The sequence below is a fragment of the Plecotus auritus genome, assembly GCF_963455305.1.
Source record: "Plecotus auritus genome assembly, chromosome: 5".
NCBI lineage: Eukaryota > Metazoa > Chordata > Mammalia > Chiroptera > Vespertilionidae > Plecotus > Plecotus auritus.
In genome coordinates, this window is record NC_137776.1 from 85,947,815 (window position 1) to 85,960,159 (window position 12,345).

The following is a 12,345-nucleotide window of genomic DNA, read 5'->3' on the forward strand; positions in this document are numbered from 1 at the left end:
ACCACCAGGAATTTAGGTTATTGATCCAATTTGTACCCGCTGAGATACTTTTTTTTTATTGTCTAAAGTTTTACATATGTCTCCTTTTTCCTCTATTGACATCCGCCTCCCCAGCCATTCCCACCCTGGGTAAGCCCCCACTGCCCCAGTGTCTGTGTCCATTGGTTATGCTAATATGCATGCATACAAGTCCTTTGATTGCTCTCTAACCCCTCTCCCCCCCACCTCCCCTGCCATTTGTCTCTGGCTCTATTTTTGTTCATCAAATTACGTTGATCATTATATCCCACATATGAGTGAGATCATGTAATATTTATCTTTCTCTGCCTGGCTTATTTTGCTTAGCATAATGCTCTCCAGTTCCATCCATGCTGTTGCAAATGGTAAAAGTTCCTTTTTTATAGCAGCGTAGTATTCCATTGTGTAGATGTACCACAGTTTTTTAATCCACTCATCTGCTGATGGGCACTTAAGTTGTTTCCAAATCTTAGCTATTGTAAATTGTGCTGCTATGAACATAGGGGTGCATGTATCCTTTCTGATTGGTGTTTCTGGTTTCTTGGGATATAGTCCTAAAAGTGAGTCAAATGGGAGTTCCATTTTTAACTTTTTGAGGAAACTCCATACTGTCTTCCACAGTGGCTGCACCAGTCTGCCTTCCACCATTTGTCTATGTCTATGAGTTTGTTTGTTTCATTTGTTCATTTGTTGTTTTTATTTTATATCCCACATATGAGTGAAGTCATATGGTTCTTGTCCTTTTCCATATGATTTATTTCACTTTAAACAACAAACATACAGTTCCTGAAATGAATTGACAGTTACCTTCCTGGGATGTCATTTATTTTTAGATTTTAGAGGCAGAAAGCTAGGTCATCTCCTAGTCCCACGTGGCTGAGATGAATGTGTCAAGATTAAAGACCCTATTCTTATGTCATAGCGCATAACACTGTGCACTGTGCTTCGGTTCAGGTATTTTGTGAAAACTTACTATGTGCTGTACTAGGTGTTGAGGATACAGAGATGAACATGCAATAGTGTCTGACCAGGTGGAATGCCATTGAGACTACACATGATTTGGTAAATAACAAACAGAGGAAGAAAATAAAAGTGACCATGCCTCTCAGATATTAATAGTTGGGTTTATAATTATAAAACACTAGAGGCCTGGTGCATAAAACTTCATGCACTGGAAGGGGGTCCCTCAGCCCGGCCTGCCCCCTCTCACAGTCTGGGAGCTCTCAGGGGCGCAAGGCAACCCAGCGATCAGGGGAAGGTGATGTCCCATCACACCTCTGCTGCTGCCACTGCCGGCAGCGCAAGCCTCTGCCAGCCCTGGTTACCTGAGCCTCAGGTGGCCCTGGGAGGCTGGGCAGCCGAAATCCGACCTGCCTGCACCTCTGGCCAGCCCTGGGTGGTGGGGGGGCTGAGGGGGCTGGGGGACTCCAGAGGCAGGTATGCAGAGTGGCTGGGCTCGTGGGCCAGGCCTTGCTGCGTGCCTGCCACCCCAGCAGGGCTGAGGGGACTGGGCGCCACCATTTTGTGGCTGTAGGCGCTGCCATGTTTGAGGGTGTGGCAGTCAATTAGCATATTCCTTCCTATATTCCCTCCTTATTGGCTGTGGGCACTGCCATCTTTGAGGGTGGGGCAGTCAATTAGCATATTCTCTCTTTATTAGGTAGGATTAGGCCAATTTCATATGTTACAGAGTAGTAAGTCAATAATTAAAAATTAAAATCCATATGTACTGACTCCAAAGCCAATAAGCCATATATATGTCTACCAAGTTCCTGGCAGCTGAGGTGGGTCATTTTTGCAATTCCAGAACTGTGTCATTCTAATGTCTGAGGTTCTCAAACTTTAATATGCACAGGAATCATCTGGAAGCCTATTAACACAAAGATTGCTCAGCCTTTCCTCAGAAATGCAGTAGTTCAGTGTGGGGCTGACTTATTGGCATTCATCTGATCTCAGAGGTGACATTACCATTCTTTGAGTATCACTGATTCAGGCGAATGTCTCAGACTTTTGCTGAATCACCTGGAGAGCTTGTTAAAAGATACTGCTGGGCCTGCCCTGGCCATGGAGATTCATAAGGTCTGGGATGGAGCTAAATAATTTTTATTTCAAATAAACTTTCAGATGATGATGTTAATCAGCATCTAAAGGTCAGTTTTACACTCTGCTGCTTCATGCACTGCAGTGAGCTAAGGAACTATCTAAATAGGTTGACAGAAGCAACCTAATAAGAAACTCAATTTTGAAAAATATAAAATATTTGATCAAAATATGTACCCTACTTAACATGGAATCTTCTCATGGGAGAAGCAGAAAAAAAAATGTGGGAAAGTGTGAATGTCACGAGTATAATGGTAAATATTAAGAAGCAATAGATACTGTAAGCAGCTACTAATGATGATACATGTGGAAGACATTCATAGGGAGGGAGAAAATAGTCTGTTTGAAGGACATGGTGACACCTTTAGGTGTCTCCTTAGAGATTATTTTTTCTTTTACAAATAGCTTGTGTATGCATTCTTTTAGCATTAATATATAAAATTCATTTAAAATTTGGATGATAAAAAGTGGCACTGGATGATATTACTAGAAATAGTGTTCATATAGAGGAAAAAAGCTCAAGTTTGGGGAAACTCCATGGTTTAGAGGTAAGCCTAAGAAGAAACTAGTAAAGAAAATGGAAAAGTTGCTAGCAGTAGAGGACAAAAATCAGGAGAGTGTGGTGTTGCAGGAGCCAAAAAAATACTTTTCTGGGAGGATTGGATGGTTAGTGGTTGAAAATGCTGCTAAGACATCAAGTAAGGTAATGGAAAAAATAATGGCACCACAAAGATCATAAAGATGTCTAATTGGAGTGCTGTGTGAAACCCCAATAGTCCTTCCTTACAGAAAGAAGAAATAATGATATATTGGAGATCAAAGTATAAACACTTTGTCTCTTTGTGTGCATGGAACTTATGTCTTTGAAATATAGTTTTGTTTCTAAAGTTTTTATTATAAATATCATATATTTTATTAGTACATATTTATATTACATTTCAATATCTGATACCCATCTTATTTTAATTTTAAAAATGATTATACTTTCATATAATTATTTTAAAGGATGAATGACAAATATATTTTATCAGTTAAAAAAGAGTTGTGTTAAGATTTTCATTGGAATTATTTTACATTTTTAGATTAATCTTGGAGAATGGCCATTTTTATGACATTTATGACATCCTCCTGACAGAAATTCAGTGATTTCCTATATAAAGTTTTGTGGTTTTCTTTCTTTGTACACAAAAACTTTCTAAACTCATTTAATATATCTGGTACTACTGTGAATGTTGATATTATATATGTTTTTAAAATTGTGGCAAAATATGAATAGCATAAAATTTACAAGTTTTATAATTTTTTAAGTATACAGTTCATTGACATTAAGCATACTCATATTATTGTACAACCATCGCCACCATCCATCTCCAGAACATTTTTCATCTCAAACTAAAACTCTATACCCATTAAGCAATTATTCCCCATTTCTTCCTATCCTTTGTGCCTGGCAATCATATAGAGATAGATACTTCTATATCTATGAAATTGGTTCTTCTAAGTAACCTGTATAAGTGGAATCATAGAGTATTTGTCATTTTGTGATGGATTAATTTTTATTAGTAATGTCTTCAAGATTCATAGATGTTATAACATGCCAGAAATTTCTTCCACTTTAATCCTATATAATAAAAGGCTAATATGCAAATTGTCCCCTCCACTGGGAGTTTGACTAGGAGGCGGGGCCAGCCCACCAACTGCCTGTGGCCCCTCCTCCCAGCAGGCCCAGCCCAATGGGCCCCAATCAGGGCAGGCCAGCCAGACCCCAACTGTGCACCGGGCCTCTAATTATTAATAATATTACATTGTTGGTGTATACTGCTTTTTGTTTCTCCATTCACCCATCTCTAGACAATTGAGCTGCTTCGTCTTTTAGCTATTGTGAACAATGGTGCTAAGAACATGGGTGTACAAATATCTGTTCAAATCCCTGTTTTTAATTCTTTGGGCAATATGCCCAGAGTTAGAATTGCTGAATCATATGGTAATTTTATTTTTAAATTTTGAGAAACTGCCATACTGTTTTTTCACAACAGCTGCTACACCATTTGCATTCCCACCAGCAAGGTAGACGTAGCCAATTTTTCTCTATCCTTGCCAACATTTGTTATCTTCTGTTTTCTAGGTAATGGCTGTCCTAATGTATATGAAGCAGTATCTTATGGTTTTGATTTCTATTTTGCCAATGATTAGTTATGTTGAGCATCTTTTCATGTGCTTATGGGCCATGTGTGTATCTTTGAGTGGAGAACCTTTTACCTATTACTTTTTCATTATATAATATCCTTCTTTGTCTCTTGCAACAGTTGTTGCCTCAGATTTAACTTGTCTGATAATATTATAGCCCCACCCCTTCTATCTTTTAGTCATTATTTGCATGTGATATATTTTCCATTCTTTCACTTTTAGCTAATGTGTGTCCTTAGATATAAAGGGAATCTTTTGTGGACAGCAGATAGTTGAATTCTGTTTTGTTTTGCATACATTTTTTGAATCTATGTTTTTTGTTTGGGCAGTTTATTCCTTTAACTTTAAACATAATTAGTCATAGAGAAGGAGTGCATACTGACATTTTGTTTGTTTTCTATATGTCTTACAGCTTTTTGATTCCTCATTTCCTCTCTTACTACCTTACTTTGTATTTAGTTGATTTTTGTGTGTGTGTGACATTTTTTTGTTTTTGTTTTTGTTTTTAATCCTTATTTGAGGATATTTTTTTCATTGATTTTTAGAGAGAGTGGAAGAAAGGGGGGAAAGACAGAGAGAAATATCAATGTGAGAGAAACACATTAATTAGTTGCCTCCTGCATAAGCCCTGACCAGGGTCTGGGTTGGGGAGGAGCCTGCAACCTAGGTACATGCCCTTGACTGGAATCGAACCCGGGATCTTTTGGTCTGCAGGCCGACACTCTATCCACTGTTTTGATTCCTTTCTCATTTCCTATATAATAAAAGGCTAATATGCAAATTGTCCTATATTTTTGTATATATTTTATAGACATTTTTGTGGTTACCATGGGGATCAGGTCTTTTTGCAGCATTTGTCTTCCCTGGGCCTGGGTGTATATTGCACACCCAAGCTCCCCTGTATACATACATAGCTGTTTGTAAATATCTTAATTTCCTAAAAAGTTTCACCTCTGCTTTTTCTTAAGGCCTTAGATGTTCTACTATATTCCCCTGCCTATAATCCTTTGCCCTCAAATTCTGCGTGTCTACCGTTCCCCTGTAGTTTCCATCCATCATGGAACCTGCCACTGCCTTCCATGGCTTCCAACCGTAGGCATGAACTATGCTGTCATTTCTGTCTGATCTCCAAGGCAGGCAGCACAGAAGCTCCTAGGGAGCTCACAGATTGGCCAGAATGTGCAAAGAAATTCCACTCATACTCTTTCATCTGAGAGAAGGAACAGGGGATTGGGCCACTTTCTCCTTGTCCTGCGCAGTGCCAGGAGGAGAGTGGGGCATTGAAAAGTACTATGAAGTTTCCCAACCTGGAGAGCATGGCATTCTCTAGAGTGGACATTGGTTTGGTTGCTAAGATCCTTAACTGCTTTGAAGATCTCCGTACAGCTATTTTAATTGGCCCATGGTTATTTATTTGATGTGGCCCTGGGGCAAGTGAGGGCTTACAACTTCCTAGTTTGCCATCTTGCTGATATCATATCTGTTTGTTTGTTTTTTAATTGCTTTTTTATAGTGTTAGTTATGGTTTCAAACCCTAAACAGATTCAGAGTCGCAGATGTTCAGCTAGGCCTCCAAATCATGATACTAGAAATGTAAAACTGTTACTGCATAATATATTGATAATAGCTGTCATCATTGTTTTATTTCTAATTTAATTGTGATCCATCTAGATTCTAGAATATGTCCCACACAATCAAAATATAATTTGATAAATGTCAAATTACAATTGAGATAAATGTTAGTTGTTATTTAAATTAATGGTGAACAAATAAAACCAAACTGATATTTAAAAATAATGCAAATAGCAATAAAGACTCTTTCTTTGCATTTTTTAGCACACTTCCGGGTGATGTTGCTTGTAGCTCATACTATGAGTAGCACTGATTCAGCACCACTTTGTGTACATTAACAGCACAAAACTGAAACAGATGTAATTTTGAAAAATGTATAACTTGCAATTATTTACCAAAAAATATATGTTTTGCTTAGCATAGAGTCTTCAAATTAGGGGAGCATGATAAATGAGGAAATTGTGAACATCCATGAGTATAAGGAGCAATACTATGAAGTAGTAGGTATTACAAGTATTTTTTATGTGCTATCATTTTCAGATACACTATCAAGACAATGTGAACTTAATAAAATTTAGGTATAGTGCTTTCAGTATAACTCTAAAATGTTTTAAATGGTACAGGAATTAATTGTTTTGTGGAGGCAAAATATGTGGCTTTTTACTTTTGGGGAGCTCCTTTAAAGTTATCTCAATTTCTTTTATGTTTATTGGTCTATTTCAGGTTGTAAATTTTGTCAATTATTAGTTTGCTAGAAAAAAGAAACATGTGCTTTGTTGTACTTTCCAAATACCTTAGTGTGTATTTTTATACATACTGTCCACTTATTTTAAAAAATAAAAAATTGATTCCTTTTTTATTCCAAATTTTGTACAGTTATATAGCAATTCCACTACATTCAACACCTCATTTTTTTAGACAATGGTGATTTGATGTTCAAAGTAATTTTTGTAACAATACACACAAATTTAAAATTTCCTCCTCATTTCCATATAAAAATGTTGTGATTTCCTATTCTATCTTCCCTTTTTAAACTTTTTATTATGGTGATAATTATCAATAGTTAACATATGGTTAAGTAGGATTATTTAAAGAGAATTGGCCAACTGTTGAATCCCATATCTCCAGGTTTTTCAAGCCAGAACTGGCTAACCATTTCTTAGGAATGATGTAAGAGTGGCTTTCATCTATTTGGAATTTTTGCTAGGTGTCTATAGAAGTCTTTATTTTTCTAATATGAAACAATACAGATCATACAAAAGTATTTTAACTTCCTTTAAGATATTTTCCACCTATGCAGCATAAATGTCTTTGGACTATTTCTGACCTAGTCATAGTTAAAACTATTCAGTGTTGTGAATGTGAACACCATGAGTAAAGTAAAATCACTTAAGTAAAAGGAAATTCAAACCTTTGAGCTGATTAACAGAAAATGAACTGTGGGATGTGTTGTATCTTTTTTTTTTTAACTTTGAGGAACTAATTAAATTTATTTCAGAAAACATTAACAGTCTGTTTTTGTGAAGACTCAAGCATAACAGAAGGGGTTGAAGCAATAGATAAAAACAAGGAGGGACTATAAGAAAACTGAAGAGATGCGTTTTTGAATGATGGATGAGATGGTGTTGAGAATCAAATTAAGAACTGACATTAAATGTTACTACTCTAACCTGAAAATTTAATTTTCCTTTTCAAGTAGCAAATAGGTATTTTAAAGAACTTTCACTGTTGTTCTTAAAAAGTAAACATGCGGTTGAAGAAAACCTATTTTTTTCTAAAACACCCACATCCAATCTACAGACATAATTTCAGCAAACATTATTGTTGTCCCTTTTATCTTTCTCTAAATGTTATCACTTTTGAGACTATTTTAATATGCACCACTCATATTTCTTCTCATGATGCATATGACAGTGAATATGGGAGTTCTCTATGGGGAAGTACAATGGAATACTACACACATTTGATAAGCATCTTTTTAAGAAGATTGAAACTGGTGGCTAGGCTTTTTTTCTTATTTTGACAAATTAAAACATATATAAACCTCATCTGTTTTCTGCTTATGATGTTCAACATTTTGTCCTTTGCACGTGAACAAATTAAAAATGCACTTGAATTTAGGTACACTGTGTCCTGGACATTTTGTCTTATAAACTAAACTGCTCTCTGAAGGGTGATGAGTTTTTGGATTGGCAGTAACTACAACATAAATAGGTTACTGATGGAGTTTAGTTTTGTCTGTAGCACCAACATGTCTCATCTAGACAATTGCAGCGAATGTTCAAACAGATGCATCCATCCACCGAGGGTCTGACTTTCAAATCACCTCTATATATGGAATATGAAATATCTGTCCTTGTACCTCCAAACCTCTCAGGAACGTACTATCCCAGTGGCTCCATTCTGCCTCTGCAGCCTCCCGATGACCATGTTGAAAGTGTCTTCCGTGTTTCATTTCTCAGGCTGCCACATGGCGCCTTACCCATTCCGTGGCCCTGGCATGTGCATTGATTGCTTTCAGGTATTTGCTGTAGGAAGTCATTGAAAAGCAAAGCCAATTAGGACCATTTTGCACAGCAATGAAAATTAGTGTGCAGGAGATAGTTGAAGAGAAGGTAACTTAAGGAATGGCAACTGTGTTTTGGAATCCAAGCATCAGGTTAATGAGGTTAAAATAATCGATGGTGAATTAATCTTTAGCAAGTAGCTACATTTTAAAACTGTACTAGTAACCTGTACTTACTTAGCTAGTGGCAGTGTATCTCTATACCCTTTCAGGACTCTGTTTATGCCACTTAGTTAATTGTAGATAATTTTCGAAGTACCTTTTAAGAGAACCAGAGATTGTTAAGCACGTCAAGTAATCGAAAGCTGTCTAAGATGTGATTCTCACTTTAAGAAGATAATACCTTCAACAGGGATATGACCTCTTTATACATGGTGCTAATCATTAGTATCACTATCACCACCATTATTACTACAATTATCATCATCATAGTTGCTGCCATTCACTCATTCACGCACTCATTCATTCATTCATTTTGTGTTATCTAGTGTCTACCCTGTATGTGCCAAACACTTCAAAGTGCAAAGAATATAGCAGAGAGCAAGATGAATGAGGTATCTGACGTTATAAAGCTTCCCTTCTGGAAAACCGTGGCAGATAAAAGGAACAAATAGCTTGACACATATTGTTATATACATGAGTAAATGATATGCCCCCAAATGATAGCTTTATGAAGAAAACTTAAGCTAAGTGAGGGGAATGAAAGGGAAATGGACTGTGCTTTTAGAGAAGTTGGTTGGGCAAGGCTTCCGAGGAGGGAGCATTTGAGACGAGACCTGAGTGAGTGTGGTCTGTCCAGTGTGTGGAGGAGGACAGTCCCAAGCAGTTCACTTAGTGTGAGCTTCCTTATTGCACATTGAAGTAATAACAGTTTTTAAATCATATGTATCAATCCTTGCAAGATGCTAAAATAATCATCATTATTATTACAGTTCACAGTTTTTAAAAAATCTGAGGCTCAAAAAATTTACAAAGCATATTTGCAATCTTATCGCTATTAAGTAGTAGATACAATCTATGGATGCAATGTATTTTAAAACATGTTTTTTTCAGAGAAAGGAAAATTATATCTGGCTTTCATAATTAGGGGAAACTTCTGAAAGAAGACAGTTGAGCAGGGGTGTTGAATGGTTGAGTGTCTGTAAGTTGGTACACATGAAAGGGGCTTGAAGGAGGAAAATTAGGTAACAGGACATATGATGGAATGGAAAAGACAGAATTCCAATCCGTTCACTAAGTCTGCAGTCCCCAAGCTTAATGAACTGCAGACTTGCACAAGCCTTGGGCACTGATGGATCATTCCAGAGGAACCACATATTCTTAATGTGTGTCTTTTCAGAAGAAAAAAAATTATCATTCAAGCATGTTTTATCATTTGAAAGTGGTATATTTTATCAATTTGATATGACTGGGGAAACTTAAATTGATTTGAAAGCATTCCAGAATTCAGGAAAGCTTTTATATAATTGTGGATTTTCTTAAAGAAAAAGTATTAAAGTATAACCATTATTATGTTGGTGTACAAATCATTCCTTGATTCATTGATTTTTTTTTTATTGCCTCATGAATTTATTCTAGAAATATTTAGTTTTAGAGCAGCATTTGATAGTAGTTAAGAATGTCCTCTGAAGTCAGATTTAGGGCCCAGACTTCATGGAGTGGGCCCTGATATCTCTCACTTATTAATACAAAGTGGATTTATTTTTGAATAAATACCTCTCTAGATCCCATTTTTTCTCATCTGTAAATCTGTCAAAATAATAGTAATTTCACATTATCTTTATGAGGATTATGTGAGATTATGAATATAAAGTACTCAGTATAATACCAAACACATAGTAAGATTCCTAAGCTATTATTATTGTCTTAGACAATGTCTGGTACACAGCACATGGTAATTACATAATAATCTGAAGTCATTTCTCTAATAATTTGCTTTAAATTCAAGTAAAAGTGAATCAAGATCAGAATTAGTTTACTTAAATTCATATTTACTCTTGATTCTTTTATTGGACTGAGAAGTCAGTTCCACTTTCTTAATCTTACTCTCTTTTTCTTTTTCTTACAGTATGAAGCAGTAGTACTGGGCTCACCTCTCTTTGAGTCAACAAATACAAATGTATTTCTGATTTGTGGCCCAGACACTCACTTTCTATGTTTGCTGCCCTTCTTTCATTCTCTTAGTTCCTGAGATAAGAGTTTCTGACCATCCCAGGTTTTGATTTACAGCAGTGATCTCTTCACCTGTTGCTGACTTCTGAGTAGTCTTGAAGCGGTGCCTTTACATAGAGAATAACTGATCATCTCACCATGCAGATTCTAACAAAAACAAAAACAAACAACAATAACAACAACAATAAACGCACCTGGAAACCTGCAGTAACATTGCATCCAGAAAATGGTTGATGATCTTAATACAACTATTACTTGTCTTGATTTGTTACTCTAACACTGATGATTTGAGGACCTACTGTCTTGATTTACGTGGGAAATGTGAACGGAAATTATAACCAAAATGCATGAGGTATACAGAGGTTGAATAACAAGCATTTATAAGCATGTAAAAGAGATGTGGGTCCAGTCACTTAAAAAAAAAAAGTGGAATTGCCATCTGTTGCATTTGGTTCATGGCCTCAAAGACAAACTTAAAGTGGTTGATCTCAGATGGTGTAACACAAACAAGAACAAAATACCTGGTTTCTTCTTGATTAATTATTTATTTATATTTATTTTTAGGGAGCGAGTAAGGGAGGACAGAGAGAAAGAGAGAAACATTGATGCGAGAGAGAAACATCTATTGGTTGCCTCCCATATACATCCAGACTGGGAACTGAACCCACAACCTGGTTATATGCCCTTCCCAGGAATTGAACCTGCAACCTAGCTCTGTGCCCTGACCAGGGATCAAACTTACAGCCCTTTGGTGCACGGGATGATGCTCCAACCAACTGAGCCACATAGGCCAGGGCTTCTTAAGTTTATAGAGAGCCTAGTTCAAGTCCAAAGCATTTTTGAAAAAAATTGAATGCCAACTTCACTATATGAAAATTAGCTTCAATGCTTTTTAACCTGTGAGTCACAGGAACCCATTTATAGTTTATTAAATGTTTTCTATACCATTTATCTTTGTTTAAATCAGTGTTCCCCTATAGCTTCTTTTGTGATTTATGATCACAGCGAACTTCATATTTCATTTATTTGTCCCCAAATCACTTAAATATTTCTGAATAAAGAAGGTTCTCTTGGGGAAGGAGAAAATAGGGTTGAGGGGTGGGGCAGGAAGAACCAGGAGGCTCGGTGTTTCATAAACTATATTGCAAAGAAAATCTGGCCCTCATTTCAAACCAGTGTGGTCTGTTCTGCTCTTTGGTGAATGGTGCTTGCGCATTTCTAGTCAAGAGAGCAAAACACAGAACATCTGAAATAAAGAGCTTTACTCTGTGCATTGTGAGAGATGCTCAAGTTCATCCTTCCCCATCAATATCACCTCCTTGATAATATCATGCATGCTGCCCAGGGAGAGGATGCTGTTAACCATTGATAGAGAAGCACTCATTTAATGTAGTTCCTGCCCCCTGTTGCTTTTATGAGTGGTGGGGGAACTGTTTTAAAAGACCTGTTGTGTTGACAACTGTGCACAGCTCTGCAGTGAGCGGCATTTTGAATGATTTCCCCATCTTTCATCTGATACCTCTCATCTAGTTAAAATCGTAGTCTATAGTGCTTTGAGAATGATTGTATTTAAATCTTTATTGTAAGTTCCTTGGTTGCAAGAAAAAAAAGGTAAATGGGAATACTTTATTTCCATAATTATTTTGCAGAGTATTTTGGCTATTATCCTACTGTTTATAGTCAGTGCATTTAAAATAACCTGCATTTTGGACAATAGTCATAAAGCTCTC

General features: G+C 36.6%; 1 protein-coding gene across 4 annotated transcripts in view; it reads left to right on the forward strand.

Annotated features, from left to right (window-relative positions):
- The window catches only part of DPP10 (dipeptidyl peptidase like 10), a 728,831-nt gene that overhangs the window by 151,320 nt on the left and 565,166 nt on the right, over positions 1 to 12,345 (forward strand). The window lies entirely within an intron of this gene.